The 25621-nt window shown below is 44.7% G+C and overlaps 1 protein-coding gene across 13 annotated transcripts in view; it reads left to right on the top strand.

Annotated features, from left to right (window-relative positions):
• The first annotated feature begins 8400 nt into the window (after positions 1–8400).
• The window catches only part of TNC (tenascin C), a 102002-nt gene continuing 84781 nt past the window's right edge, over positions 8401–25621 (top strand). For 3 of the 13 annotated variants that reach the window (XM_044940514.2, XM_044940511.2, XM_044940512.2), the window contains exon 1: positions 8401–8646. The gene's annotated coding sequence lies outside the window, so the exon portion shown is untranslated. The remainder of the gene's footprint in view (positions 8647–25621) is intronic. The other 10 variants (XM_045165165.1, XM_044940516.2, XM_025279213.3 and 7 more) reach the window with 7 other exon arrangements.

The raw sequence follows: 25621 nt of genomic DNA, 5'->3' as shown, positions 1-25621 counted from the left end.
AACATTAATATACAGAAATCTCTTGCATTTCTATACACTAACAACACAAGATCAGAAAGAGAAATTAAGGAAATAATACCATTTATCATTGCATCAAAAAGAATGAAATACCTAAGAATAAACCTACTGAAGGAGGCAAAAGACCTGTGCTCTGAAAACTATAAGATGCTGATGAAAAGCACCAAAGATGACAGAGACAGATGGAAAGATATGCCGTGCTCTTGGACTAGAAGTATCAGTATTGTCAAAATGACTGTGCTACTCAAAGCAATCTATAGGTTTAGTGTGTACGTGCTCAGTCGTGTCTGGCTCTTTGTGACCCCAGTCACTCTATGGAATTTTTCCAGGCAAGAATACTGGAGTGGGTTACCATTTCCTACTTCAAGGGATCTTCCAGACCCAGGGATCAAACCCACATATCCTGCGCCTCCCAAGTCTCCTGCATTGGCAGGCGGATTCTTCACCACTGAATCCCTCAGTTTCAATGCAATCCCTATTAAGTTACCAATGGCATTTTTCAGGAACTGTAACAAAAAAGTTTTTTTTTTTTTATTTATAGAGAAATACAACAGACTCTGAATAGTCAAAGCTATTCTGAGAAAGAAAAACAGAGCTGGATGTATCAGGCTGCTTGACTTCAAAGGACACTACAAAGCTACAGTAAGCAAGACTATATCATACTGGCACTGGCACACAAATGGAAATATAGGTCAATGGAACAGGATACAAAATCCAGAGGTAAACCCATGCACCTATGTTCAATTAATCTGTGACAAAGGAGGCAAGAATATACAATGGAGAAAAGACAGTCTTGTCAATAATTGGTGCCTGGAAAACTGCAGCTGCTGTGTGGGGTAGGAAAGGAGTAGAGGTGAGACTGCTTCTCAGGACCAAGGCCAGCCCAGGGGAACTCCCCAGGGAGGAAAGTGATTCCCACACCTCTATGATAGCTGCACACCAGCCTCCAGGCCCTGCTGGGAAAGCCTGTAGCTGTGAGGCAAGCAATACCATCCATCTGATTCTGAATGGTGAGAATTTTCCAGCATCACCCGAAGACATAGAATGCATGGTGACTGGGAAAACAACAGAAGAACAGGACCCAGAAAGCCTGCTATTGATTCCAGGTGCACAGCAAGATGGAGGCAAATCAATGAAAGATATTTGATTAAACAGAGTAACAAGTACCCTCAGTTTGGTCAGCCTAGAATCCCAAGGCCTGTAACAAAAGGTGCTAGTATTTTTTATATGCTTACATATTTTTTTCCTTAACCGTTTTCATTTTAGTGAGCACATTTCTGGAACATAGCTTGAGGGTAACTTTTCCATCATTTAAAAAATGAGAAAATAAAGGCCTAGAATAGCCAATAGCCATCATTTTGAGATTACTTAAGAGTGAGGCAAGCATAAACAATTGATTAAGTGTATCTTATTTAATGTTGAGAATAACTTTCAGAAGTACTGGTTATTAATGTACCCATCTTACAAACGAGGGACCAATAACAAAGAAGTTAAATAATTTGTCTAAGACTCTAAGCCTTTTCCTAACCAGTTAGTGGTTAACTACAATGGAACCAGATCCATGCCAGAAACTTCCACAATTCCTGCATTAGCACTGAAAATGCAGACTTCTCACTGTTTCCTGCGGCCACAGGGCCTGAAGAAATACAAGCAAAGCTCTTCTTGCCTCATCAGACTGTTATGCACAAACTCTGTAATCATTCAGGGTGGTCCAACTGAGTCCAAGAATGACATCTTTGCCTTTAGGTAACTGTTAAATACGTAAGGAAGCACCCCCAATCACAGGAGGTTGGGGATCGAGTCCACTGCTTGGATTTAGATCTTCCTGCTGCCATTTATTCCCCATGTGCCTTGGACAATTTACTTAAGCTCTCTATTCCTCACCCCTCCCTCCATCTGTAAAACAGGAATAATGATAATATCTACTCAGTGCACTCACTGTAAAGGTCACTGTACTTCTTACGTGCCTAGTGGGAACCACTCAGTCAACATAAGCCTTTGCTATCCATCGTTGTCCACAAAAGAAATCTAAGAGAAGCCAAGAACAGAAAAAGGAAAGGGACAAATTAAACGTCCTTGCTAGTATCTAACTCAGTTGTGACAAATCAGTCAAAAAAAAAAATCAATCTTCGTTGACTCAGAGCTGTGCATTCCCTCTGAAATTTGCATTAAGTCTTGAGATGGTCTGACTCACTTGTATTCATCACAGTTGCCTGCACACACACCAGTAAACATGACCCAAACCAGTCCCCCAGCCCTTCCAAAACGCCAGACCCTCCAACTTAGCACTGGCCAATGCTGGTCTTTAACTCCTCCCCTCTCCCCTCTTCTTCAGTTCCAGCCAAGAGGTCATCCTCAGAAAGTAGTAACAGTTATACTAAGTGAAGCAGGTCAGACAGAGAAAGACAAATATTACATGATATGGCTTATATGTAGCATCTTACAAAAGACTACAAGTGAACTTACCTGTGAGAAACAGAGTTACAGATGTAGAACACAAGCTTATGGTTCCCAAGGGGTAAGGCAGAGTGGGGGGATAAAATGGAAGATTTGGATTGACACGTACATACAACCATGTACAAAACAGATAACTAATAAAGACCTACTGTATAGCACAAGGAAAGTGAAGTGAAAGTGAAAGTAAAGTCGCTCAGTCCTGTCCGACTCTTTGGACCCCATGGACTGTAGCCTATCAGGCTCCTCCGTCCATGGGATTTTCTAGGCAAGAGAGCTGGAGTGGATTGCCATTTCCTTCTCCAGGAGATCTTCCCAACCCAGGAATCGAACCCGGGTCTCCGGCATTACAGGCAGACGCTTTACCGTCTGAGCCACCAGGGAAGCCCTAGCCCAATACTCTGCAATAGCCGATACAGGGAAAGAATCTGAAACAGAGTGGCTGTATGCATATGTACAGCTGATTCACTTTGTTGGACACTTGAAACTAACACAGTGTTGTAAATCAACTATTGGAGGAAGTCAACTCCAATAAAATGTTTTAAAATAAACAAATAAAAGAAAATTCAGTTTAAAAAAAAATACACGAAAAAAGGAAGGAAGGGAGAATTGGCAGACAAGACAGCACTTGGTCTCACTAATGAGGATTCTGAGTTTCAGGGAAGAGACATGATTTTCTCAAGATAATTCACCTTGAAAATGGTTAAGATGGCTGGAATCCAAAACTGCTGTGCCAGTCCTATGCCTTTTCCACCTTTTCCATCGTTCAACTCATCATTCAGTCTTTTCACAGGAACATTAATTGACTTCTCAGTGCTTCAAGATGGAAGGCACAATTCTTGACCACGGGGAACACTCAGTGCCTTTGAGGAAATGGACGAGTAAGTCAGTGATAACAATAAAGGCAAAGGCTCTCATCACCTAGGAAATCATTTCAAGAAAGCTTTATGGTTTACCTAAAAATTCTGCCACAGATCAGAAGCCATTCTGAAAACCATGATATGCAGGAGCAATATTCAAAATAATTAACTAGTGGTATGGCATAGGTCGGATGGCACCCCACTCCAGTACTCTTGTCTAGAAAATCCCATGGACGGAGGAGCCTGGGGGGCTGCAGTCCATGGGGTCACGAAGAGTCGGACACGACTGAGCAACTTCACTTTCACTTTTCACTTTCCTACACTGGAGAAGGAAATGGCAACCCACTCCAGTGTTCTTGCCTGGAGAATCCCAGGGATGGCGGAGCCTGGTGGGCTGCGGTCTATGTGGTCGCACAGAGTCGGACACGACTGAAGTGACTTAGCAGCATGGCATAGGTGCCAACAATAAACAGATGCTGGCTACAGACAGATCTGTTACTAAGCATGTGAAAAGGTATGGTGCCTACCCTCAAAGTGTTTATGACCTAATGAGCTAAAAAAGGCCAGTATACAATGTGCTAAAAATAAAAAAATATAAGCCTAGATGAGCATGGATGAGGCATCCTTCTCTCTGAAGGTAAGGTCATGGAAACTGTCTTACAAGTAAATCTTGAAAAATAATATAGGAACTTGCCATGAAGCTAAAGTCCAGGGCAGGTTATTTAAGGGACTGGGAATGTACAAAGGCTTAGAGGCCTCTAAATTATTTTTTGAATTTTTTACTTAACATTTTTAAGTTGCTAATATCCTCAGGGATCTCTCATTTGGTAACCCATACCCTGAGAGCTATAAAAGAGAGGAGATTTGCTCAGAGTCACACATTAAGGTCTGCAGCTTCAGGACTCAAACTTACTCTACACCAAAGCTCTTTCCACTTTGCTCTGCTGACCAGACAACCTACTTTTGGTTGATTCACCATATTCCAGCAGGCAGGGAAGCTCTCCTCTGTCCGTGTGCTCACTCACTGATCAATGATGTCTTTGAGCTCTTCTTCTTTAGTTGTCTAAGAAGTGAGAAGAGATGCGGAGGAAGAACACTGAACAAAACCTCGCAGACAGCAAGTCAGGGAACCCTGACCCTGAACAGGCGCATCTAACTGAATGACTAGCCCACTGTGCGGGACCCGAGCTCCTTCACTGCTTCGGGAGAGATTTCTGGCAGATACAGAGTCATGTGGGACTTTTGGAAGGAGTTAACGCATTAGATGAATCCCCAGAAGGAGGAGGAGGAGGTTGGGAGCAGTAGAGGAGTCAAGGGGTCCTATGGGAAGTGAATGCTAGACTTCTCAAAGAAATGGACACTCAGCTTCCTCAGACAGTACTGGTCCTGGCCTATATTCCACTCACTGGATGTTTTATCTCGGGGGGAAAAAATGTATTGCATCTAACAGACCTTCAAATAAGTGAGAATGATTTCACCTGAGGTGAACCCCTACAACCCTCAGCCTCCAAACCACATCCTCCACTGGTAACCTGTGAAAGAACGCAGCAGACAAACAACAACAAAACCAGGCTTGGGCTGAGGACTCCGTGCAGAGGTGATGTGTACACACATTCACCCTACCCTCTCACGTGGGAAAAAGCGCTTAGTGTAGGGAGAAGAATGCAGCTATAAGAGGTGGGATGCCAAGAGGTGCTGCCTCTGCCAAACAGGAGGCTGAATGGTTATGAATTCCATTAACATCTTCTGCTGTAAGGTCTAACACAGTTTGGTTGCTCAATTCTGACCTTGATGACCATCTACATGGAACGCAGCCCAGATGGGTAAGTCATTTAGCCTCCCTAGGTCCCCTCTCCTCATCTGTGAAATGGACGTGTTGGGCAATCTAGTTTCCCTCTTCTGTTCTAAAAGTGAAACAAGAAGAATTCAATTATAAGACACAGCGTGTCAAACGTTCACTTGTTCCTCCATTGCTTCTTTCATTCAATAAACATTTACCGAGCTTCCACAATCCCCAAGGTTCTCTGCTAGGCAAGGAAGAGCAGGTGTCAATACTGTCCTCTGGAAGCCTAGTGAGTAGGAGAAGAAACTAGATGTATACACATATAGTTATACCATGTACAGGCAATGAATGCCCTAACAGAGTTGTAACAGGCAATGGTGCATGGAAGCATTTCTTGTGGAAGACATCTAGAAAGCTGGTGAAGTTGGGCTTCTCCATTGGCTCAGATGGTAAAGAATCTGCCTGGAATGTGGAAGACCTGGGTTTCATCCCTGGGTCAGGAAGATCCCCTGGAGAAGGAAATGGCAACCCACTCCAGTATTCTTGCCTGGAGAATTCCATGGACAGAGGAGCCTGGAGGGCTAGAGTCCAAGGGGTCACAAAGTCAAACATGACCTAGCAATAAACACTTTCTTACACTTTCATGGTGAAGTTAGATCCAAACTGGATGCCAAGTGGATGTGCGAAGGTAGAGGTGAAGACTCCAGGCAGAGACCATTAGCAACGGTACCAGTAGTATACCATCTCCAGGTATCGGAGAGCATATGGTGTATGCAGACCCATTTCCCTGGAAGGGAGGCTGCAAAAGCCCCAGAGAAAGATGAAAACAAGTGTCTTATCTGGGTTTCTCTTACTTAAAAGCCAAGGTATGGCTTAAGATACCACAAAGGTTTTGGAGAAAACTCCTTTTATAAGTAGCCTCTTCTAAAAATACACAAATAAAGCTAAACATCTCATTTTTATGTTACGGAATATACTTCTATGACAGCTAACTATTATATTATTTTATAAAGCTATGCTTTATAATGTTCTTATTTGTTTTTCCACCGGCCTGTTTCCTGCCTTGAGGACCAGCCTGATTACATTTGGCTTTGTTTTTTTTTTCTCCCTGCAATTGCAGGAGCCACTTGTAATGCATGCCAAGTCGCTTCAGTTGAGTCAGACTCTTTGCGACCCCATGGAGCCTGCCAGGCTCCATGGAATTCTCCAGGCAAGAATACTGAAGCGGGTTGCCACTTCCTTCTCCAGGGGATCTTCCCAACCCAGGGATCAAATGCACATCTCCTGTATTGGCAGGTGGGATTCTTTACTGCTGAGCCACCGGGAAAGTGATTACAAGGATGGGGGCCAGGCTTGGGAGTTTCCCAGAAGAAGCCATAGGTATCACCCAGCTTTACAGCACACACTCTTATCCCATTTAAATATACACACGGTGACAAATATGTATTGATTATGTATTACATGTAAATACAGTCTTTATGCCATATAACGTGTATAATATTCTATTCTAATATTGTATTCCTTACCCCAGGAGATAAAGTGAGCAGACATTGGAAAGCTAAGAGAAACGGAAGCACTCACTAATGGTAAGAAGACATGGCCTCATGCTACAACAATATGCTTTGGCTAAAACGCAGAATTAAAAACTTCCAAAAAAACCAACATTTGAATCAGCCAAAATGGTTCAAAAGTTCAAATGAACTGTTTAATGGCATGACTATTTATGGGCTTTCTTGCCGTCTGGGAAGGTCACTAAAGCAAAAAATCCTAGAATACCAGGGCCAGAGAGACCATAGGAATGACCTTAATCTTGTCCCACTTTGTTCAGATGGGGAAACTGAGGCCCACAGCAATAATGATAGGTGTAGGGTGATATCTTCAGTACTGAAAACAGCTGAATTATTGAAATCTGTTATTAGTGCTTAATTCTAAAAAAATTAAGGATCTCTGTATTAGCCCTGCGCAACAAAGACACATAGCTTCCATATACAAATACAGCATGATTTTTACACAAGCAGTGTTACGATCTAACAGGGCATAAAGCATTGTCTACATGTCGTCTGAACAATGTTCTGGGCTGTGACGTGCACTAGAACTGTGGATCCCAGGGCTGTCATTTAAATGCTCCCAGGGTGTATTCCAGTACTTCTCTGAACCTCAGTTTCTTTGTCTGTAAAAAGGGGACAGCAGTTATGCCTATTACACTTTCTGGTTAGAGGATGTAATGAAACAATGTCCATAAAGCACTTTGCGTGACACCTAATAGGGACTTCATAAAGGAGGGTCTGGCAGTAGCTGCAGGTTAAGTGATGCTTCATTTCCCTCAAGGATCCCCCAAAGTACTAAGAGCTGTGACAAGCTCAAGCCTAGGTGCCCTGGCCCGCTTCCCCGCTCCCTCCCATGCCTGTGTGTGCCCTGAGCATTCCCACTGCATGCTAACCACCAAACTCACCGATGACTCAGAGCTTGGAAAGAATCCACAGCAGGCTGGAGAGCAAAGGCACAGCTTATGTTTCAAAGATTAACTAGCTTTTTTTTTTTTTTTTTTCCTTATGATGGATACCTTTCAGCAATTGAGAAGAAACCTCAGGGAACTCTCTTAGAAGACGCAGCTTAGAAGACAGGATCACTGCACAGGGCATGAATGGTGTCAAGCTACTCCCCTGTGGGATACCAGGGCTGGGACAATACTGCCTGTAAGCCGCTGGGCAAGGCTGCCTCCCCCCACAAAAGACACTGGGAACTGATCCGTGCGCCCAGCGCTGTTCCCACCTGCTGACAACTAATCCCTTATCTCTCTGCTGGCCCCAGAAACCCCGAACACCCCAGGCTTTTGAAAGGCTTTATTTATCTCCTCTTTCCAGGAATTCGGCTCAGGCCTTCCGCTCTCTCCAAGGTGCCACTGAGCAGCTGCTGCCCAGTGAGCACCCGGGGCTGGCTAGCCCGGGTCTCGGGTCTCGTTTCCAGCCTGCCTAGGGAGAGAGCCAGAGTTCCCCTCGCTCCCTGCGCTGCTGTCTCACAATTAGAAAATCCTTTTGGGGAGCAAAGCAAAAGTCACACTTTACTAACAGCTGCTCCCGGTCGGGGGCAGGAGAAGAGGGAAGAGGGAATTCCTACTTTTGCAATAAATTGTATGCAAATAGGTTCTTTCCCTGGCAGAGAGCAGGGAGCGAGCGTGTCTTTCATGAGCTAACGCTGTTCCGCTGGGAGGGCTGTTCCTTTAATTCACCAACTGAAAAAGTGGGAAAGGATGTCTGGAGGCGAGGCGTCCCATTTCAGAGGAAGGAGCTCGCTATATAAGCCAGCCAAAGCTGGCTGCACCGGCCACAGTCTGCCTACTGTCACAAGCTCTCCCGCGCGCAGGCACACACTCCGCGCCGCCGGTCCGCGCCGCCGGTCCTCTGCACAAAGACAGCGGGCTCTCGGTGACACTGGGGGGCCGCGCACAGGGAGCCCCGCTGCTCACATCCAGGTACTTGTTCCATGGAACTGGTTCACTCAAGAATCTAGGGCTTTCCCAACTCCAGAAAGGTAAGTCTGTTTCACCCCATTACCAAAGATCACTATGATAGACTGCTTGCATTTCCGATACAAAGTGGGTTGTGGTTTCCTAAATGATAAAACTTTGGCTTTATTTTGGTTGCTGGCAGAAGTATTTGCTATGATCGGATGCACCTTGACTTGTTTTCTACTTGCCCCCTTCCAGTCTTGGAGATTTCTGTCTGCTTGTTTTAGTTCTATGAAGAGTTCCACGTGCAGGAAACTTTTTAGGAAGTTGTTATCGCTGCCATTCTTCAGAGGGAGAGTGAGAATTCACTCTTAACTTACCACCTGGCTGACTCACCTGTGAATATTTCTGTTTAAGGGTTAAGGTAGCAGAGTTTTACAGTGGAGTTTCCTCGTGGCCTTTCCATGGAGTAGGTTAGGAGGAGATTCGTAGAAGATGGTAGAAGAACAATAAGATTTTACATCTCAGCAACCCTTACTTTACAGTTTACAAAGAGTTGTGTACTATCCGCTTGTCCCTATGACATCCACCCTGTGGTCAGACTTGGCAAGGGATGCGGGCTGGGTGAACAGAGAAGGTAATTCCTAGGGTCAGGTGGACAAGTACAGACTACAGGATGGGAGTGGTAGACACGGGCTTCTGTTCTGAAGGGCGGTGGGGCAGGGGGTACTCCCCAAGGATGCCTCCTGATTCATTGATCCTTGGGCTGGGCACCTGGGTATATTTGAGGTGCTCAGAGTCAGCAGCATCCCATATCTTTCTAAAATCACCTCTCCCTTCTCACCTCTCATTGCAGAAAGCCCTGAGAAACAACTGCCCCTGGGGATGAGAAGCACAGCTGCACTGGCAGACTGCAAAGAACATAGGGGGATTTCTTGGTCCCAGTAGCATTGTAAGGGGATTAGGAACTTGGGTTTTGAAGCCAAGGATCCCTTTAGTATCCCCATAACCACCACACCACACACAGGACCCTGGTAAAAATATGTAACCTCTCCAAGCCTCAGTTTTCACTTCTTTAAAATGGGAACAATACCTTCTGTTGTCATTATGAGGAAATGAAATATAAAGAGATTGGAGGAGCAAGGGCTCCAGAACTGGAAGTCTGGGTAATCACTGTCATTGCCCCCAACTGCTACCACCTTGCGGGTAGAGAGAGGCACTAAGTCAATCTTGGAGTTTTCTTGTGCATTCCTCACCGCACCCTGACTTCTACTCCCTGACTTTCTGTCCCACCAGGTCTGAAGGCACCTCTCTAGCTGGCAGGTCAGACTCTTGGCTGTATTTTACAAGCTGGAGGTTATGTTGGCACAGCTTGGGAGAAAAGGGAGCAGCCTAGGTTGGATGTAAAATGTCGAGCACTGATGCCAGAAGGCACAGGTTTTGAGCTTGGGCCTTTGTGGATTCTGAAGCTGTCGGTTATGAAGTACCATGCTGCCGCCAAGGGAGTCCTTGGAATGTGTTCCGTCCAGAGGGAGAGCAGGACAGGGAGCCTCCCTTGAAGAATGAATGCCTCTTTTTCATGTTTTTGTGAACTTCCCCCCTTTTGATGGTGTTTTCCCATCTGTGCTTTAGAAATAAAACCTGCTGCCTCCCCCGGCTGGCTTCCTGCCTTGCCCTGAGATGTAGTGAGGCTAACTTAGGAGTGGGGGAAAGCTTTGCTGGGTGCTGTTGAAACCTGTGGGAAGTCTTTTGGCATTGTGGGCATCCAGCCCTTTGCAGCAGACACAAGTGAGTGCGCGTTGAAACTGTGTCTCTGGGAGGTGATGGCGTTTGGGGGAAGAAAACGAATATGCCTATTCTCTGATTTGCACAAGCAGTGTGAACTGGATAAGGATTGAGAAGGGTGTTGCCAAGCTCTTCAGGTGTTAACATTTTTTTTTCTATGCTTTGAAAAACCTAGCTCCCCTTCTCCTTTCACCAACTCCCTCCCTCACCCAAAGGAACCAGCCTTGCAAACACTGGCTTTATCATCCATAGAGAGAAGGACCATCTGTATCGCACAGGGCTCTTGTGACCCTAGGTGAGATCATATATATCAAACTTGGCACAGAACCTGACATGTAGTAAGAGCTCAATAAATGGAGGTTTTCCTTGGTTTTCCTGTTTATGAGTTTGCAAGGACTTGGCCAAGATTAGTGTTCTGAGACAGTAGTTATCAAAAGGCAGTGGAAATATTCATCAAGTGAAACGGAAATGAACCAGGCAAAATCCTGCTATATGGCAGGTAAATGTGGGCCAATTTGATTGCAGTAGGGTTGGAGGTTCCAAAACTCACCCCAGGGCCCTCGGCCTCTGGGACATATCCACAAAATCATGAACATGCAGAATATAGTTGAAAATTAGGAAGCTGGGTAGTGTGTGTTGAGGCTGCAGTTTTGCACTTTGACAAGGGTGTGTGCCCCTAACCCTAACCCCTAACCCTAACCCTAACCCTAATCCAGTGGAATTCCAGGAAGTTTCCCAGGTAACACAGTAGGTAGACATACATGCCGGGCAGGGCTGGGGTGGGGGCAGGGGGAGCGTGTTAAATGTTTAGTAAAGTACGAGTGTTTAATTAACAGTCATGACAGCAACAGCCAAAACACAAGGAAAGCCCACTCTCTAAATCTTTGTATACCTCATCTCACTGAAGAGCCGCATGTGTCAGAAAGGGACCATCCCTACTGGACAAAGCTCGAAAAGCAGAGAGAATGAGTAACAGAGCTCAGAGGGATGGAGCCTTGTTTCAGACCCAGGTCCCCACGATCCTCAAATCAGGACCCGTTCTGCCACATTCCTGCGGAATGCTGCTGCTTCTTGAACTGCCTTTAGAAGGAAAAAAAAAAAATTCTTTCTGACTAAATCTGCCCCTCCAGCCAGACTGTGGCCACCCATAAATACAGCGGTAGCCTGATCATATAACCAGAATGGAATTTGGAAAGGGAATTCAAGCTGACAGAATGAAAAACATATCCCCCTTAATCCTACCCTTTCTAATGCTCACAATGGACTGCGAACACCTATTCTCACCTCCCCCTGGATTTCTACAAACAGCCGTGCTTTCTTAGAGGAAAAAGTATCCAGCTGGCTTAATACACAAGTCACGCTGAAGTCACGGTGGTTTGGAATGCAGAGTAGGAAACAGACGTTTAAGTTAACTCCATATACAAGCCCTCTGTGATGATAACATACACACACACACACACACTCAAAAGAGTTAATGCAGAACTACATATTACATATGTGATAGGATGGTTTGCCTCTGGTGTTCCTCATCAATATTTCACTCCAACACTGCACGTTGTGAATTACTGGCCCCATTTCATGGCCAGAGAAATTGAGACCTAAGGAAGTTGAAATGATGCATCTGAGGGTTTCCATAAGTGAGGGCAGAGCTGGCTTTGAACCCAAACTTTTGGACCAACACCCTACTATTCTTTCCACTAGGCTGTATCACCTCCAGCAGTCAGGCTGGGCAGACTTCCATGAAACCCTGAAGGATGTCTCTTAGTGGTTGGCCAAGGTGGCAGAGAAGCCCTCAGCTGGCTTTGGTGTCTATTGATTTTGCAGAATAGCCCTAGGTATATCATTTTTCATGGTGCTCAGAAAAGGTCAGCTCCTGGTGTTGAAATGCTCTGCCTAGAGACAGAAACGTTCAAATTTCATGCCTGGGAGAGAGAAGGATGACCCTAGAGGCAGCGGTCAGGTCATTATTGCTGAGTTTCATTCTAGAAAAGTAGGCACGCCCTTTGCCTTGTTGGACAGGTGGGAGCTCTGACGGGGAAAGCAGGGCTGTACCTGTGCCTGGATCCTCTCCGAGAGCCAGGTATTTGAGAGCATGTTTTTAAAAGGGCTGATTGGAAAATGAAGTGAAGTCAGTGTGGCCAGCCTTGGGGCAGTGAATCCCGGGAGATCAGGAGATAGTTGTAAGCTCTAAGCCACACATTCCCCTGGGTTATGGTTCAGCTCAGACTCCCTGCTGTCTCACGTGGAGCAGCTGCTCCAAGCCTTCATCCAGAAGACCAGTGTGTGTGATGATGTCCTGGACCATAACCCCTCAGGTGTGCTCCTGCCCGACCTCTCTTCCCCGGGCATTTCCATCACTACCTATGTTGGTCTATGTCCTCAGGATCTCCTCAGCTGCACCAAGCCTTCTCTGTTTCTTCCTGACTTTTAGAACCCCTCTAAAAGCCCTCCAGGCTTCCCTGGTTGCTCAGTGGTAAGGGATCCACCTGCAATGCAGGACACGCAGGTTTGATCCCCAGGTTGGGAAGATCCCCTGGAAAAGGAAATGGCAACCCACTTCAGTTTTCTTGTCTAAGAAATCCCATGGACAGAGGAGCCTGGCAGGCTATAGTCCATGGGGTCAAAAAAGAATAGAATGCAATTTAGGGACTAAAAAACAGCATGGTTCAATCACATCTCACTTTGAGAAGATCACAGGGAATCCCCTTGAATCTAATCCCAGGCTAGTATACACACCTTTGACATGTGGAAAACATTAGATGAAGGTTCGTTTCCAAGAAGGAAAGCCCCTCTAAACTCCCATAAATTCTAGGCAACAATTCCATCCAAAACAAAGAGCGATGGCCTTACTATCAAAAGGGACTATACATGCCTACCTGATTCTCACCCTGGTGACCAGACTGCTTATTTTAGTTATGCCCTGAAGCCTAGAAATCCTTTTTGTGTTCCCTCCTCTGTTGTCTCATTTTTCTGGTATCTCCTTAACTTTAGCAGCCACATAAGTTCAACACCTCATCACTCCCTTTGACCCTCCATCACGGAAAAAAAGTCAGATGCCCACACTGAAAGCAGATTGGGAATGGAAAATCCCTTTCATGTGTATTTTTAGTCTATTTGTGAGTGAAAATGAAAAAAAATATATCATTTCATGCCAAGTTGTTTCAGATTTTTTAAATATCCTGAAATTCACAGGCCCTTAATTATGCAGCCATGGTAACTCGAATAGCTTTGGATGGTCCTTTAACCTCCCCTCTGTCAAGAGCCAGAAATATTTCATAAGCTCTGAAAGTAGACGGCTTGTTTCAGAATTAACCATTGATCAACTGTTACCCTGGAGAAGGTGAGTTGGCAGCTATGAATTTCTACATGAACGTGTCCAAAAAGTTCTTCTAGGAGGGACTGACAATGGCAATAACTAATATTTACTGAGGACGCTACAGGCACTGTGCCATTTAATCTGCAACAATTGCTTCCAGCAAGTAGAAATGCCTCTCAGTTCAAACATAGGGGACCCGAGGCTGGAAAAGTTTAAGTGGCTTCCCCAAGGCCACGCAGATAGTGATTGCCGAAGTCAGAACTCGAAGGCAGTTCCAAGTCCTGAGCACGTGGTTATAACCGTCACACTCCACACTGAAATTCTATTCATCTCTGACAACAGACGGGGCTGGACAGGGAGCAGGGCCCAGAAAGAGTCAGAGATGTGTCTTTCAGACCTTAGTGTTCTCTTCAGCAGGTGGCTGCGGCTGCTCTCTCCAGCTTATTCCTTCAGGGCCCACTCCCTGCAGAAACTGTAATGAAATAAGTAGTGTGTGATTTCTAACATAATATGTAAACCCTAGGGGCTTCCCAGGTGGCGCTAGTGGTAAAGAACCAGCCTGCCAATGCAGGAAACAAGAGACTTGGGTTTGATCCCTGGGTCAGGAAGATCCCCTGGAGAGGGAAATGGCAACCCACTCCAGTATTCTTGCCTGGAGAATTCCATGGACAGGGGAGCCTGGTGGGCTACAGTGCATGGGGTCACAGGAGTCAGATACGATGGAACAACTACACCACCACCACCTTCCTTGTAATCTACAGTCATTTCTTAGGGCCTATTACTAGTGGCTTGGGGCTTTCCCGGTGGCTCAGTGGTAAAGAATACACCTGCCAATGCAGGAGCCTCAGGAGACACGGGTTTGATCCATGGATTGGAAAGATTCCCTGGAGGAGGGCATGGCAACCCACCCCAGTATTTCTGGCCTGGAGAATCCCATGGATAGAGGAGCCTGGCGGGCTACAGTCCACCAGGTCTCAAAGAGTCGGACACAACTGGAGTGACTTGGTAAGCATGCACACGCATGTTTCCCCTACCAGGCTGGAAACTGCAGGAGGTGAAGCCTGACCCAGGCCTCGCCCCTGATGCCAGTCTGAGACATGACACAGGGTCACGCACAGGTAAGCAAATGCTCACCCTGCTGGCGGGCTCACACACCACTCTGACAGTTCCCGCAGAGCTCTGCACTTTCCCCACACACCTCTGTGCATCATAACTGCCCTGATGATCTCCTCCCCCCACCACCTGACTGCACAGCATTGAGTACAAAATCATCAGAGGCGGGAACCCTGTCTGCTGGAAGCTCATTCTCCCCAGAGCTTAGCCACATGCTGGCAGGTGGCAGGCCCTCAGTAAAGTATTGCTGAAGAAACTCTGCTGTCCTAATGGAAATGAACAAAAAGCACAACAGCGCTTGGCTTCCAAACTGGGTCCTACGGTGACAGAAGCATTTTCACATGCCAGACACAGTTTCAATAAAACAGAATTCTCAAACGTTTACAAAGGTATAAAATAAGTTTTCTCTGTGTCACTCTCAGATTTTCCCAGCAACCAAATATTATTTCATAGTTAGGTAAACTGAGGCCACAAAAGGTTATCACCTGCACAGAGTAGAAAGTGGTGGCATTGGGATTCTCCTCCAGGAACTCCCAAAACTGCGCTTCTCTCACTGTGTTGTTGGACATTCAGGTATTATTTCCATTTTCCAGATGAGAAAAGAGGCTAGAGGTAACAGGATACTTGCTAGAGAAACAGTCACATTTTACAAGAGTATTCAATAGAGAGAGTAATGCTTAATACAAATACAAGAATTTCCAATGGTAGGCTTTAGATAAAGAGATATATCAGACAACTTAAATTTAATCTCCCAGGGGTGTGTTCAGGATAAAACCGCACTTGGAGGTAGGCAGGAAAAAATGAGGCTTCTCATGCTGGCCAATGCAGGAGATGTGGGATTGATCCCTGGATCGGGAAGATCCCCTGGAGGAGGAAATGGCAACCCCTCCAGTATTCTTGCCTAGGAAATCCCATGGATGGAGAAACATTCAGTCCCCCAAGGCTGAAGCAGGCTACAGTCCATGGGGTTGCAAAGAGTCGGTCACGACTGAGCATGCCACACACACAAGGAAAAAAAGAGATGGAACATTGAATATTGAGTGCAAGTCAGTATATTCTGGTTCAAAGCAGATTGAATATTGAGTGCAAGTCAGTATATTTTGGATCTAGCTCTATGCCTATGGATGCCACGTACGGAAAGCCTGGCTAATAGCAGTGCCCTGGGGAATTCTGCTAAGCCTGCCATGCAATAAGCATATGCATAACCTTGCTGCAGAAAGCGACACACAACAGCCAGCACAAGAGACCTTAGAGCAACACTGGACTCCCTGCCAGCCAGAGACCCTCAGCAGAGACCCTCAGGAAGAGGACCAGAAGCCCTCAGGAATATTGCATCCAGGGTAGGCTGGCACCAAGAAAACAACCAACCAACAACAACAACAATAGCAATAAAGCTTGTGAGGACTTCTAGCCAAGGACGCCATGACTGTCCACCAGGGGAAGAGACAGCTGCAGGGAGCACATACATAATGAGCTCTGATGGAACAGGAGAAATGCACCTGCGGGGGAGGTGGCTCGCAGTAGGCAGAGATACCTGCAATGCCGCCCCCAAGGAAGTGGTCTACTCTCTGAGGTCCTTATGTCCTGGGTCCTATGGTGGATGCACAGAGGTAGCTCTATGCAGAGATGTCACAGAAGGATGTTCCAATTGATAGGTGGGGGCGGGGGCTGGGGGTAAAAAGAATTTCCCTTGAGCCCATAGAATGTTGAAACTCAAAGGGCTTGTTGGTAGCCTCCAAGCCAGGGTCCTGGACAATAGACTTGAGAGGCTCCTCCGAGGTGTTCTGGGGGCTGCTGGGTAGAGGTGGAAAGGCCAAGCACTCAGCCTTGTTTCAACCAAAGCCTTTCCACTCTTTTTTTAAAAAAATTATTTTATATTAGAGTGTAGCTGATTAACAGTGTTGTGATAGGTTCAGGTGAACAGCAAAGGGATTCAGCCATACATACACATGTATCCATTCTCCTCTAAACACCCCTCCCATCCAGGCTGGCACATAACGTTGAATAGAGTGCCCTGTGCTATACAGTAGGTCTTTGTTGGTTATCCATTTTAAATAAGCAGTGTGTACATGTCCCTCCCAAACTCCCTATCTCTTTCCCCAATTCGTCTCCCTGGCAACCATAAGTTTTTCTCTAAGTCTGTGAGTCTGTTTCTGTCTTGTAAATAAGTTCATTTGTAACATTTCCTTTTATATTCCGCATATAAGGATATCACATGATATTTCTCATTCTCTGTCTGACTTACCTTCCCTCAGTAAGACAATCTCTAGGTTCATCCATGTTGCTGCAAATGGCATTATTTCATTCTAAAACCCTTCCACTTATCTCTTTGGGGCACTAGCTTCCTCATGAAATGTCATTTGATGAAATAGTTCCATGGCCAAGGAAAAGCAAAAGGTTTTGGAAATTGCTGGCATAATTTATCTTCCCTCATTTTAAAGATGCTGAAACGGAGACATGGAAAAGGAAAAAGTCCTTCTAAGACCTCATGCCAGTTGGCAACAGGGTCAGCACTGAATCTGAGGTCTTCTAACTCATGCTCTTGGAAGACGGGGGCAATATAAAAAGTGTCAGAGCTAATACATTCTTTAGAAAGGAAAAATCAGCAGGGTTTTATTTCCTGAACAGCTTTAGCGCACATGGGCTGAGCCAAGGAGTCCTCTGTATTAGAGATCTATCGTTACATAACAAATTCCCACAAAATTTGATCATTTAGAACAACACACATTAATTATCCTGCAAGTTGTTGTAGGTCAGGATTTCAAGAACAGCTTAGATGGACGTCCTGCATCATGGTCTCTCATGAGGCTGCAATCACAGGGTTGGCCAGGATCGGGGTCTCCTCTGAAGGGTCAACTGGGGAATGATTAAAGCTCACTTTTGTGGTTGTTGGCTAGATTCAGTTCCTTTCTAGCTGTTGGTCTGAGGCCACCCTGACTTTATTGCCACGTGGGCCTCTCCAGCATAGCCTCCAGCATAGCCTCCAGCATAGCTGCTTCATCAAAGCCAGCAAGAGAGAGAGAGAACTTGCAAACAAGATAAATATCACAATCTTGAGTAGCCTAATGGTGGATGTGATATCACTTTATCTTAGCCATGTTCTATTGGTTCAAAGGAAGCCTCTAGCCACCCCACACGCAGCAAGGAATTACACAAGAATGTAAACAGCAGGAGGTAGAAACTGGAGCCAATCCTTTACCTGCTATTCACCTGCTACTGCCTCCATCACGCCAATGTCACCAATGTCTAACGACTTCTAATCAGTAAGTTCATCCAACCCACTTGCTGTCATATGGATGAGCAGTCAGTAGTGTGGACTTTGTCTTATTTAAACTTCTTATCCATTCAGTACCAGATAGAGCCTGGTATGTTGCATCAGATGTCATAGGAGAGCCATGAGTCCTCTTGAATATAACCCCAGGGTAGGATCTTCCAAGGAATGACTTCAAAATGCGTTTTACTAAAGGGCAAGACAATTCAAAGTGACCCAAATTGAAACTCACCCCTCGTCGCCCTTCCCTGACTTGTTTCTCTCTTAGCAGATATTATAATGAAAACTTAACTCTAGGATTAACTCCTTCTCTTTTCCACATTTTTGTTACTATCCCATCATACACCAATTCTGTGAACTCTACTGCCTTGACCTGTAAATCAGTTCACTGCCTCCCACCCTCCCTATCATCATGCTAGCTCAGACTGTGATGTCTCACAGATGGATGACTGCAGCGTTTCCCTATTACTTCCCAGCCTTCCCTTCAATCTGTCCCTCAGTATTGGATTATAGAAATCAAGATTCCCAGGCATAAGGCTTTTGCCAAATGATTCTCTTTTGGCCACAAAAGAATCCCTAGGAAGGCATCAGTTTTCCCCATGATCTGGCCCAGGTCTCCAAATGAACCTTGTAACTTCAACTGTGATCTGTGCTTTCCACACCAACCATTTTGTGCTTTTTATGTTTTTCCAAAAGCCATTCCTTCTTTCCCAGGATGTCCTTCCCTCTGTTTGTCACCTACTCATATTCTTTTGTCAAAATTCAGTTCAGGACCCACCTCCTCTAGGCAGAGTGAATGTCTCTTTGCTGTCATCCCATTCCATGGCATCTTTCTATCATCACTTTATCATTATGGAATTCTCGTCTGCTCATAGGTCAGCTCTTCCTTTAAAGTTTTAAAAATAAGGATCTGTCTATCTAGTTTTTCTAAAATCAAATACAACTGGAATAAAATCCATTGTGTTCCAGATTTGGATTTTCCTTCCTCACCAGAGCGTGTTCAGAAAGCCTACAACCTGAACTTGTTTTCATGGTTAGCCCTCTAGGCTCTCAACTGTGCAAAGTGATGTCATAATACAGGACAGGGGGAAGTCAGCCCAGCCCTGAGACAGGAAACCATCTCAGGATGCAGACTTTAGGGAATGTCCTTGCTTTCAGAGGTGGCCCTCAGGATCAAAGTTTGCATTGCCTGGGATTTTGAAAAACCAGTACCAAGGACAGAGGAGGCCCGTCTAGGGATCTGAGGCTGAGTCACTAGAGACAGCAGAAAATCTGGCAGCTATAGCAAGGACCTGTCCACAGCTAGTGGGAGGAAGGAGAGGGCAGAGAATGAAGATAAGGAGTTTCTCTGTCTTAGGGCATGGAGCAATTCACAGCCCAGGGAAAGGGCTGGGTTAGGGTGAAGAGTAAGGTTCTGACATCAGAAAGCTCCAGGTCTGAGAGTTTGCTATTTGCTCTAAGCCTCATTTTTTTTCATCTGTATTAAAGGCAAAACATTAGTAACACCTACTCCATAAAGTTATTGTGATGATTAAATGATATAGTACAACTGCATTGCTTAGCCCAGAAATGCTCTCAGTATCAACACCCTATTGTTATTGCTGCTCTTGTTATCTATCACTGAAGTAGTTCTTGGCAATAAAACTGCACTAGAGGAGCAGTTCCCCAAAGTGCATCCTGTGGGACAGTCTCCCCATGAGGTGCACCTCAAAAAAGTGTTCCATACAGACTCAGGCTGAAAGAATGAACTTATGCCAGGGGGAAGGCAGGGGCGGGAAAGGGGTAGTTAGGGAGTTTGGGGTGGACGTGTATACACTGCTACATTTAAGATGGATAACCAGCAAGGACCTACTCACAGGGAACTCAGCTCAATATTATGCGGTAGCCTGGATGGAAGGGGAATCTGGGGGAGAAAGGATACATGTATAGTCCCTTTGCTCTCCAACTGAAACTATCACAACACTGTTAATAGTCTATACTCCAGGATTTAAAAAAAAAAAAAGTTAAAAAAATAAGTTTAAAAAGTGTCTGTGGCCAAGAGTGGAGAACACTTGACACTGTCCTGTTCTTGGAAATTCATAGCTCATGTATTCATTCAATACGTAATTCCAAGGGCTAGAAATACAACAGAAGACAAGACACAGAGGTGCTTTTTATTCGTGGAACTTATGGTGAAAGAGGTAGGCGAAAAAAAGGAAATCAAACTTACAGGATGGTCTCCAGAAGATACTTGCTGCTGCTGCTAAGTCGCTTCAGTCGTGTCCGACTCTGTGCGACCCCATAGACGGCAGCCCACCAGGCTCCCCCATCCCTGGGATTCTCCAGGCAAGAACACTGGAGTGGGTTGCCATTTCCTTCTCCAGTGCATGAAAGTGAAAAGTGAAAGTGAAGACAGTAGTGTCTGACTCTTAGCGACCCCATGGACTGCAGCCTACCAGGCTCCTCCATCCATGGGATTTTCCAGGCAAGAGCACTGGAGTGGGGTGCCATTGCCTTCTCTGAGATACTTGCTAAGAAGTCTAAAACAGTGCAAGGGATCAGACAACAGCTGGTGGTGAGGGGCTTGTTCTTTTAACTAGGATGAGACATGGAGGTAATCTTTGAGCAGAGATCTGAATGCACTGAGGAAATGAGCTCTGTAGGCAGTGGTGACGAGTTAGGATTTTCTTCATTGTGACAGGAAGCCAGTGGGAGATTAGAGGTAGAAGAGTGCATGAGGTGAGACATTTTGTAGCAGTTATTGTTCAGCTTCATTTAACCCAGTACCTTCAGACATATATGAACACAAACACCCTTTCCCACTCTCAGACCTGGAACTTTCTGATGCCAAAGCCATACTCTTAACCCTTACCGAGCCCTTAAACCTTAGCCCAGCTACCTAAAAATGTCTTGGAACATAGTCTGGTAAACACTGCATTGGCGTACCAGGCTTCATAGGTTTTAAAAGGACTGTAAATTTAGATCTATAGTAAAAAGCCAAACAAACTCAGGCTGAAACAGGCAAGCTCAGAGTGGGAAAACCTAGCTCCAGAGGTAGAGAGAGACAAGCAGAGCGTCACTCTAATTAGCAGCTCTTCTTGGCTAAGATGGTCAGTGAGCACAGCCAGGCTTCAGCAGACTCTGGAACTCCATCTCAGGCCAAATAAAACTTGCCAACATCTGTCTAGCATCTAATAAGCATTTGCAAACAATACACCTTGGCTTAAGCATTCTCCAAGGCGGGTGGGGAGGGGGGTTATGAAACTTGAGGTCCAGCCAGACGCTCTGAAAGACAGGTCAAATATTTCTGCGCTTACACATGGACAGCCACCAGCTTGCTGTTGAAGCTCTGGGAAATGGAAGCTGACGGTGTCTGCTCCCCTTATCAAGAAGTGCTAATTTCAGTTTTCACCTTATATGAACTGCAGGACGTTTCTTAGTGCGTCACCCCAGTGTAGTGGTTGGAAACACGTATTTCAGACTTGCAAACCAGGGTCCAAAAGTGCCTTTGCCTCTTTTGTCAGTCGCTGAGCCTCCCTGAGTCTATTTAATTTCTAAATAGGTCTATTAATACCTGTCTCACCAGGTTGTCATGACAAATGACAAGATAAATGATTACATGTTTTTTAAAAGCAGCTGGGATAAGGCTTGGAACAAAATAGGTATATAGTTGGCTTCCCCAGTGGCTCAGTGGTAAAGAATCTGCCAAGGAAATGGCAACCCACTCAGGTATTCTTGCCTGGAGAGTCCCATGGACGGAGGAGCCTGGAGGGAAGCAGTCCATGGGGTCGCACAGAGTCGGACACGACTGAAGTGGCTAAGCAGCAGCAGCAGCAGGCTTCCCCAATGGCTCAGCGGTAAAGAATCCGCCTGCTAATGCAGGAGATGCAGGTTTGATCCCTAGGTCGGGAAGACCCCCTGGAGGTGAGCATGGCAACCACTCCAGTATTCTTGCTGGGAAAATCCCATGGACAGAGGAGCCTGGCAGGTTAGGTTACAGTCCATCGTGTCGCAAAGAGTTGGACACAGCTGAAGCTATTGAACATGCACGCATGCAAGCTTTCAACAAAATGTTAGTTTCCTTCCTGCCCATTCCAATCTGTATTTGCTTTTATAATAAGGTCATCACTTATTAACTAATTACTATATTCCAGCAAGCATCAGGAAAGTATGGGGTGACAGCCTATTTTGTAAATAAAGTTTTACTCGAACACATCCATGCTCACTCATTTATGTCATGATTAGGGCTACTTTACTCCTGTAGAGTTGAATAATTGTAACAGACCATCTGCCTGCAAAGCCAAACATATTTACTGTCTACTCAAACATATTTACTTAAGAAAAAGTTTATTGACTAGTCAGTGTGTTAAATTTATACATGGAATTTCCAATCACTACAATGCTGAAAATTGGATATATTATATTTATATGAATGAAGAAATTGAAGCACAAATAAAGGTTCATCTAGTAAGTCTTCCTCCAAGAACATGAACCCAAATTCTATACCTAAAGGACACTTAGAAAAATGATAGAAAAGTTATTCATTTGTATGATCCAGCCTTGATTTTCTCCTGACTACCTCTGACTTTTATGTCTCTCAGGCTAAATTTCTTGACCTTTTGGCTACTGTTGTTGCTCAGCTGCTAAGTCGTCTCCGACTCTTTGGAACCCCATGGACTGCAGCACGCCAGGCTTCCCTGTCCTTCACTGTTGCCTGGAGTTTGTTCAAACTCATGTTCATTGAGTTGGTGATGCCATCCCACCATCTCATCCTCTGTCGCCCCCTTCTCCTTCTGCCCTCAATGTCTCTAGCATCAGGGTCTTTTTCCAATGAGCTGGCTCTTCACATCAAGTGGCCAAAGTATATGCTGACCTAAATGATCCTGTATGGAAAGGTCCCCACCCCATCTGTTTCCTTATTTATCTATCGGTCCGTTTGTTCATATAAGTCCATTCTTTCAAAAATGAAAGCTGCAATTTCTAGACCCTCTAAAATGCTCTCGTGTCTTAACTAATATCTTAGAAGTCATACTTTTTTTTTTTTTTTTTGGAAAGCGCATAGCATGAGGCCCAAGCTTCCATCCAGGAGAGATTTTTAAGCTCCCCTGTCTGCTACTTCTCACTTTATCTCCCTCTCACTTACTCACTTTCTCTCCAGGCCAGACACATGGAGAATAGGCTGTTTCCAGGGACTTTAGAGATTTGCCTGAGATATAGATACTACAGCGCATTTGGCTTTGTGCCTCCCCTTCAAGTTCAAAACTGTGTAAGGGTTATGTGCGCCCCACAGCCCCAGTATCACCTTCCCAAGTGGTCCCATTTTAGAATTTCAGTAACTCTGTATCAACGATGGTGGATATCCTGCTGATATTTATTGCAAGAATACTAAATCATTAAACTGAACAATGAATCTTGTTGTGAAAGATAACACAGTATGGCAGAAAAAGCCTAGGCTTTGGAATTATAAGATTCAGCTCTTTATTCCGAGTCAACTGATTACTGACCGGGCAACTTATTTAACCTTCTCAAATATTCAGTTCTCTCTCTTGTTTTTTAAAGTTGATTTAATATTTATTCATGGCTTCAGTGTCGCATGTGGGCTTCTCTCTAGGTGTGGTGCTCAGGCTCCAGAGTGTGTGGGCTCATTATGTGGTGCACGGGCTTAGATGCTCTACAGCATGTGGGATCTTAGTTCTCTGACCAGGAATCAAACATGTATACCCTGCATTGGAAAGCCAGTTCTTAACCACTGGATCACTAGGGAAGTCCTTAAACCTTCAATTCTCTTCACAGTAAAATACAAACAGTGCTTCCTAAGTCATAAGGTTGGTGTCAAAGTTAAATGGCCTCACTAATGTTCCTGGCACAGGACAAATGTTCAGTTGCTAGAGAGGCTCCATCCTGGAGCTACACACTTATCCTGGACAAGCCATTATTGGGTATGTCACTACTCTCATCTAACATGCAAGGAAATGAAAGAGGAGAAGGTTTAGGATTGCTTCCAAATCTGCACTTTCCCCACTCTGTGCCATCAAACTTACGACACACTTCAAACAGAATAATCAAGTAAGTTTGGGCAACATATGGATGTTCCCTTTCTTGGAGATTTCAGATAAACACGAACATATGAAAGACCCTAGAAGATCCTGAAGTAAAGAAGCCGGGGGTAATTTGTTTGGTTTAAAATAACATTTTCCAAGTAGGTTGAATTAGGAATCTCTTCTCTTTGCGTTAATAACTGTCAACATGTTGTAAACAGCACTCTAGAAAAGGCTGCTTAAAGTTGCCCGGCTAGACTGAACTCAAGGCAAGGGTTGGAAATAATCTCTATTTTTCGGGCTATGTGAAGCCTCTCCTATTCTCTGTGTAAGTCATAAAGCTCTTTCATTGCCAGTAATTATTCTGGACCTTTTATCACTGAGTCCTTTTGCAATTCGTCCTTTTAACTCAGTCATGCAAACCACTCCTGGACATCATTAAAGGAAGGCTGCAGAGCCAAGGGTTAGGAATGGAGCCTCGGACTCATGAGTCAGTCTACCCAAATTAAACTCCTGTTTCCTTTTTTTTGCTTTGTGACCTTGAGCTGTGCAAGCCTATGTTTCCTCATCTATAAACTGAGGAAAATAAAGTCAGTCACCTCAAAGGTCTTGGATTCAATAAGATTCAATAAGATTCAATAAGATAATCCACATAAGACACCTTATGCAGTTCCTGGCTCAAATGTGTTCAATCAATCTTAGTTATTATTGCAGCATTTAAATCACCCCTTTTTTGAGAAAGAAAAAGTAGACAATGAAGGTATGTCTGCCTTGCCTGGGATCATACTCATTAATTACTACAGTAGTTTGAGTTTTTTTCTGAGAATCTAGTTTCCTGCTTCTAGTCTTAGAGGCATATTTCCATTTTAGGAGTCAACTTTCATCAAAATGTATCAAACATTATTGAAGTTGATTCATACAGGCTTTTATAATCGTCAGTGACTCCATCTGGCTCCTTCTGACACAGGCATCAGTCAAGCTGCATTCCATCCATTTAAATATCAGCACATAGAGTCAGAAAAGATTGCCAAAGCTAGGTAGTCTAGCTATGCCAAATATTTGCACACATACTAACACCATGGAAGTATTTGCACACATACTAACACCATGGAAGTATTTGCACACATACTCCCACCATGGAAGACATTGCTAATCCATCACAATACCTTTTTCCCTTGAGTTCAAACATGGCCATAGAATCTTTCTCAAAGTGGCTCCAGGCAGCCATCATCAGCTGATTGAAATTGACACATAAACTGAAACTTGTCACCTCAAACCGGATTCAGCCTCTTAACCAATACTTGAGTGACCTCTACAATATTATTATTTATTTAAAAATATATATATGTTCAGTGTTGTAGAGCTTCCTAATAGGGGAGGACAAGAAGGAAAAGGAGAGACAAGGAGAATAAATACTAACATCTAGGTAGCACTTATTATTAATACACCAGGCATTTATAACTCCTTATCACACTCTGTCTCCAAAAACCCTGGGAAAATCTTTATGTTACACTGAATAAGCCACAATTCAGAAAAGTTATAGGACTTTGTCAAGG

Source organism: Bubalus bubalis, chromosome 3, assembly GCF_019923935.1.
Source record: "Bubalus bubalis isolate 160015118507 breed Murrah chromosome 3, NDDB_SH_1, whole genome shotgun sequence".
NCBI lineage: Eukaryota > Metazoa > Chordata > Mammalia > Artiodactyla > Bovidae > Bubalus > Bubalus bubalis.
Note: the sequence above shows the minus strand (reverse complement) of the source record. Positions and strands in the feature narration are given on the sequence as shown.